Here is a 6,821-nt window from a genome sequence, read left to right on the forward strand (position 1 = left end):
ATTCCTGGACACTAAACACCACCATGGCACTTCAGATCCTCTGCAGGGTGGGGTTTTGCCCTGAGACATCCCACGGGAGACCCTTGGGGCAGAAGATCAAATCACCCCAAGCCTTTGTGCAAAGCAGCCACAGACACCCCAGTCTCCCCACTGCTCCCCCTGCATCATCAGCCCCCCGACCCCCCACTCCTGGGCTGTGTTTACTTTAATACAAGTATTTCTAGTAATAAAAACCACAGTGAAAAGGAAAGACAGATGTTAGAGAGAAATAGATACTGAGGCCCAAAACACTGGGCTGATGCCCTGCTGCAGAAACGTCTGGAGATTTCTATCCACTGGCTCGCTGAAGCCAAGCCAAGGACATGGTCAGGGATGGAAAGGATTCTGGGGTTAATTATGTGGTTATTTGCTCTGGGAGATGTTCAGCATCACAGGAAGGTGGGGGGGAGGCTGTGCAGACCTGGGGTTTCAGTGGCTGCTGGTGGAATCAAGATCAAGCAACACCACTGTGCAGTAGCTGCAGAGATATTGCTGTGGGCAGACAGACACAGACAGCCCAGACAGGCATTATTTTCCCATTTCTCTGCACAATCCTGAAGCCCCCCAGGCTGCTGGGATTCCCTTTTGTGGCTTTGCAAGAGCATCCCTCAGCGTTGCCATGGTGATTTGGCAGAGGAGCAGCCCAGGTGCTGCTACCCCTCTGGGACCCCCACCCCAGGGCAGCCCTTCCCCTTGGCTGTCCCTGGAGGCAAAAGTGGTTTCAGGGCTTCATTAATACCACAAGGAAAGCCAGAGACAACTGCAGGTGACCAAAGCCAAGGCCCTTCATTAGTGGCACTAACCAGGACTGTCATTGGTGCATGATGAGGGAGACCAGAGCAAAATGACAGATAGAAGGTGGTGTGGAGAAGAGCAGCTTCCCAGAGGGGTTTTTGCCTGTGCTCTTCAGCTTTGCAAGCTTCAAAGGACTTAGGCTCTGGCCCAGCCTCCCTACAGGCTGAAGGGTCCCCAAAACCCATGGGGAGAGCTGCTCTTGTCCCCACATCAGGACAAGCTGCTGGGACACATCCATCCCCTGTGGGGTGCAGCAGGAATCTCCATCAAGAGAGTCTCCACACTACAACAAGGACACCCCTCTCCCCACAGCCCCCCCTAATAATTTTGTCTTCATATACTCTTTCTGTATTAACTTTCACTCTTTTTCTCTGTTAGCCCTGCCAAGCCCTCTGGAGCTAGAAAATAGCTTTGTCCCTTTCTTTTCTCCCTGTAATTTCCAGTCAATAGCCCAAACACTGATTCTTTCTCACCTGCTTTTCTAGGAGCTGAACACACCTGTGCTGGCCACGCTTTTCCCATCCCAGAGGCAGCCACCATCCCTGGCACATGGCAGGAGAAGCAGCTCCCACACCCCTCATCTTCTGATGGAGACCTTGGAGACAGCCACAGAAACCTGTTTTAAACAATGAGGTGGTGAGGAAGAGGTGCAGAGAGGGGTAGAAAGCCTGGTACTGCCAACAACCAGAGCAGATGTCCTGGAAAGACAAGGGGGTTTCATGTGGAAGCAAGGTCCTGTCCAAAGACAGGACCTGAGAGCTGCTCACACAGCCCTGGAGGGATGGGGACCCCCTGCTCCATCACCCCCTGGCTGCAGGACCACACACCCATCACTGGGCCACAGAGCCAGGCCTGACATCAATGCCACTGATCCAGGGCCCAATGACTAATTTGGGATGCGGTGGACATTTTTAATATGCTGCTATAAATATTCATGAGCTGTCAGCTATGAAAAAGGACCCTGCCTCCTGCCGTGCTGCCTGGCCAGGAGGCATCATAAGGGAGAGGTACCAAGTCCTTCCTGGTGGTCCCAGGGGCTCAGAAACCTTGGGAGCCACTGGGACATCCCCAGTTTATACCACTGAATGTCCCCTTGTGGGTGCACACCTTGCAGGCAGTCCAAGTCAGCTTCTGCCCAAATTCTGGTTGAACATCAAACCACGACATCAGATCCCCAGTGAGCATGGGGGCAAGCACAGGAGGGGCTGGCTGACCAACCCCAGCTTCAAATCCTGCAGAGCCAAAGCTCACACCTCTCCCAGCAGCCTCCAGTTTGCTGAGCTGCAAAACCCCAGTGAAAGCCTTGTGCTGAGTCAAAGTTCTGTTTTGCTGGTGTGGATCACCCCAGGGGTCACTCCCCACTGGCTCCACATCTTCCTCCTGGCTCCAAACCACCTGGGCATTGCCACCACCCCTAAAGCATCACCCCATCGAGCCATCCAACTCATCAGCTGTGTCTCAGAACACCTATTGATTCCTTTTCTGTGTGCTTCACCCCGACGTATCGATCCAATCCAGCCTCCGTAATGCAAACTAAATTAGCTGCCTTTAATCCATGGATAATTGCTGTGAGCTCAGCTCTGACTGTCCCAGATTCATCGTGTCGGGGATGGGGAGGAAAGTGTTGGGTTGAACAGGAACATTCAGGTCCTTCCTCTGTGGGTAAAGCCCCAAAAAAGCCCAGGGGACAGCAGCCCCGGGGCACTGGGGAACTGGTTGCAAGATGGTCACAAACCCAGTTCCCATTTTAGAGGCCCCATCCTGCCATTCCAGCCAGAGAATTGGTCCTAAATCTCAGGCATCACCACCCTGCTCCTGCCTTCCCCAAACCCCAGGGTCCCTGCTGTGGGTTCCAGCCTTTGCTGATGCCATGCAGCACGGCTACGAGCTGCTGCCAGGCTCCAGCACACCACGGGTTAACCCCAAATCCACCCGGCCCCGGGGAGAGGAGCAGCCTCATCCCTGGCTGGAGCTGTGTGTAAAACCCCAGGTGAAAAGCAGAGCTGGTTCGCCTTTGATTAGAAACCGAGGCTTCCCGGGAGCCCGCAGCATCTCTCTCTCTCTCCTCTAATTTAGCAGCTCACAAATCGCCCAAGGCACCGGAGATACCATCAGCACCTCACCTGGACTGACAGCCTGGCACAGCACCCTGGGGACATCCGCATGCTAGTGACGAGGCTGTTTGGGACCCACTGAAGTCCCCAGTTCCCCTCTGCACCCCAAAACCTTCCCTCCCACCTGCAAGCCTGCACCCTCTTCCCCAGCCACCCTCTTCCACCCTTCTGTAAAGCCTCCAAAATACACATTTAATTTCGATTTAATGCAATAGTTAACCGCGGTCAGTAAATACCAAAACCATATTAAAGGAGGATTAATAGCCGTGTAATAGCCTAGTGCCTCTTGCATAACCCTTAATAAGTGCTGATGGCCTCCTGCCGTGCCCCAGGGCCCCCAGCCACCCCTTCCCATCCTTCCCAGCGCTTTCCCAGGGGGACAGTCCCATGAGGAAGGGATGAGATGGATGCTGCTCTTCCAGGCTGGAGGAGGGGCGGGGCGGGGGGAAGATCTCCAAGCACTAGAACTGAGCAAAAGCCCGGGCCAGCAGATTCAGCTGCGGAGCATCACATGGGGATAATGAGCCCCAAAACGGCCCAGCACGTGCTGGTGGCCATGGAAGCCAACTTGGGGACAGCTGTGAATTCCCCTGCATGGCTCCTGGAGTGTGGCTGCCCCTCTCTGCCTAGCAAAAAAAAAAAAAAAAAAAAAAAAAAAAAAAAAAAAAAGAAAAAAAAAAAAACAAACCCCACGGTGATAAACAGCTCAGCTGCATCCTGCTTGTGTTTCCTCCTCTGGAGAGTGGGAGGGGAGGCTGGCAGCATCCCACCTTCCCCATCACCAACTGCTCACTGCACCCAGCAGTACTCCCAATACCATCCCACTCATGAGGGCAGAGCCATTAGTTTGCCTAATTAGCTGGAGGTCACTGCCCTGAAACACAGAGTTCAGGATGCCCAGTTTATCCTGGCAAAAGCAGAGCCAGAGCAGGCAGTGATCCGGAGAGGCCAAGCAGGGCACTTGTTCCAGGGCCACTCAGGGGCAGTGGACAGTTTGGATAGGAATGGCCAGAACACACGTCCATGGAAGGGGAAACTGAGGCAGTGACTGAGCCAAGCAGTGACAGAGCCCCTGCACCATGGTCTGGTGCTGTTCCCCCAGACTGTGGCAAAAATCTGCATGGAAAGTCGGTTTAAAAAGAAAAAGAAGAAGAAAAAAGCCTAATTTAAACAAATGTTGTCCAGCTTCAGCTGCAAATTCACTTGTCAGGAACATTGGAATGACTGGAGCTGGGTGGCTGAACATCTGTGCAAAGCAGGCAGGGAGGGGGGAGCAGAGCTGGCTGCTTGTGGATGCTCTGGTAGATGCAGCCAACCCCTGTGAGGATAGCCAGGACCCAAAATGTGCCCCCCACCTGCCTCCCAGTTCAGGGGCACCTCAGTGAGCTCCCCAAAACACCCTGGGAGAGGGAGGCTGTGACCCAGAGGACTCACCACACCACCTCACCAGCTGCAGGTCCCGTCTGGATAAACACCAGAGCAAGTGGCTCTGGGGTGCAGGGACACAGAGGGACCCCTCACCCCTCCAGCCTCACATCTCCTGCCCACCCCTAGACCTGCTCACACTAGGGTGCCATGGCCTCACCCAAATTCTGAGGCACAACGGGGCTTTTCCACCCATTTCAGAGCAGCCCCGACCACCTCCCAATCCTTCCCAGCCTCCTCCCTCATCTGCAGTAACACAGTCCCCCAAAACCTCCCCATTTATCCCCAAAATAACCCTCAGGTAGGAGCTAATTGCCCAAGCAGATATAGGTGCTCAGGTGTGGGTTAATTGGCCACCCAAGCAGGGCACAATGGGTGCTTAGGGGTGATCTAACTGGGTGCTCACACATGAAATAGTTGAGTGCTGGGTTGTGAATTGGGCACCCACGTGAGAAGCAGCTGGGTGCAGAATCCTCATCATTTTGCCCAGCATTCCTTCTGGGAGGGTCTGGAAATGGGAATGCCTGAATTACACCCCCACGTGTGTCTCGGGAAGGGATGCAGACACCAGAGCAGAGCTGGACCCGGGTTTGGGGACGCCCCTCTCCATCTTCCCTCTCCCGCAGCTGTAACGTCGCCAACAACAAAGAGCTCTCAAAGCCCCCTCTCCTATTGATGTCACATCAATGCCAGCTGAGATGAAAGCTGAGAGATCCAGAACCAGCGCCGGCTTTGCTGGGGAATATTAATTAGAAGGAAAGCCTCATTAGAGCAGCAAGGGTGGCCACTAGCACTTCCTCCCTCCCCCCCCCCCAGCCTGTGTTCTCTGGACCCCCCGAAGGGGCACGATGGGTGTCAAGCAGCAGCTGCCTTGGTGGGGTGCACTGCAGTCACCCCAATATAAGAGGTGAAAATTAAAATGTTGAAAGGGTGTTTTATTTTTATAGGTATTAAAAAAAAAAGGAAAAACCTTCTCCCCATCCATGACTGCAGCACCCACGGGGGGGTGACCTGTCACACTGTCCAGCCAGGGGACAGCAAGTGCACCAACAAGGGGGGTCCTGCAACAGAACTCATGCAAAAAAGGCCTTTGCTGAGGTGATAAAGCTGAAGGACTGGATCAGCCGGGTGACAGGACAGGGAGTGTGACCCACGGGGCTGCACAGGATGGGCCAGGCAAGGTGGAGGCTCCAGGAGAATGGAGGTGCCACAACAGCAGTTATGAATTACAGAGAACTTTTCTTCCTCTTCTGTTTTGTTTTTTTTCCCCAAAGAGGTGAGCCCAATTCATCCTGACAGAGCTTCACAGCACATTTGTGCCCGGAGGCTGCTTACAGAGACGTGCTGACAAACAAGACAGTGAGGGAGAAAGGCATGGGGGGCTGGTGGGTACCAAAACAGGGTTAGCACATCAGCCCCAGCTGTGTGCCACCTCAGGGATGGCTGCCACACATGGACCTGGCCCACCATGGGGCCTAAGATGTCTGGGCTTCCCCACAGGGTGCTCAGCATCAGACCCGCTCTCTGAGGATGCTCTGCTGGCACCAAGACAACACCAAGGCACTCCCAGCACTCACGAGGATGGATGTCAAATCAGTCCCTGCAGCTGAGATGCCAAGTGAGAAAAACAAGAGGAAAAAAAACCCAAAAAAAATTGACAAAAAACAAAGCCTCAAAAACAGAGGAATGCAGCCAGCCATCTGCCAAACCAGCAATTTTCAGTTGGGTTTCCAGAAAAACTTCAGCTTTTAAAATTAAGGGAGAAAATAAAAACCCCTCCTTTTCCACAAGCATAGAAAGCATCCATGAGATGAGGTGCAAAATTCCTCTTTGACTTCAAAAGCTTTTCCCCTGGCTGGTTACCCCTGAATCCTGGCACATCCCCCTGGAAAGCCAGCGGGCAGCAGGGCTCAGCACTGCTTTGCTGCCAGATGACAGCATCCTGCTGGCTGGGGTGTGGGGTGCTGTGCTGGGGGGCCTCAGGGATCAGCATCAGAGGGATGCTGAAAACATGGTACTTGCCTGTTTGGAAGCAGGGAGGAGGAGGAGGGATGGGGGGAAGAAAGGGAGAATAAAATTTCTGCTGTGGCAAAGGGAGCTTGTGTGGTCGGTGATTACATTTTGCTTCTGCTGGAGTGGATGATCTCCCTCTGCTTGGTGTGCAGAGATGCCAAGCCCTGCCAGCACTGCCCCCAGGGCTGGCATCAGCAGGATGAGGCTGAGCCCCCAGTGAGGATGGGTAAGATCGTCAGTCCAGCCTGGGCTTTACTGAGGTAGTTCAGAGCAAACATCCTCCACCCCATCAAACACTGGCCAAAAGGTGCTTTTAGGGGTTATTTCTTGTGCTGTTATTGAAATTGTGAGCAAAGGCAGGGGCCAGGCTAGGGCAGCTGCAGCCTTGAGCACCCACCCAAAACCAGATTGCAGGCAACCCCCCCCTCACCACCC

The sequence above is a fragment of the Heliangelus exortis genome, chromosome 20 (assembly GCF_036169615.1).
Source record: "Heliangelus exortis chromosome 20, bHelExo1.hap1, whole genome shotgun sequence".
Classification (NCBI taxonomy): Eukaryota; Metazoa; Chordata; class Aves; order Apodiformes; family Trochilidae; genus Heliangelus; species Heliangelus exortis.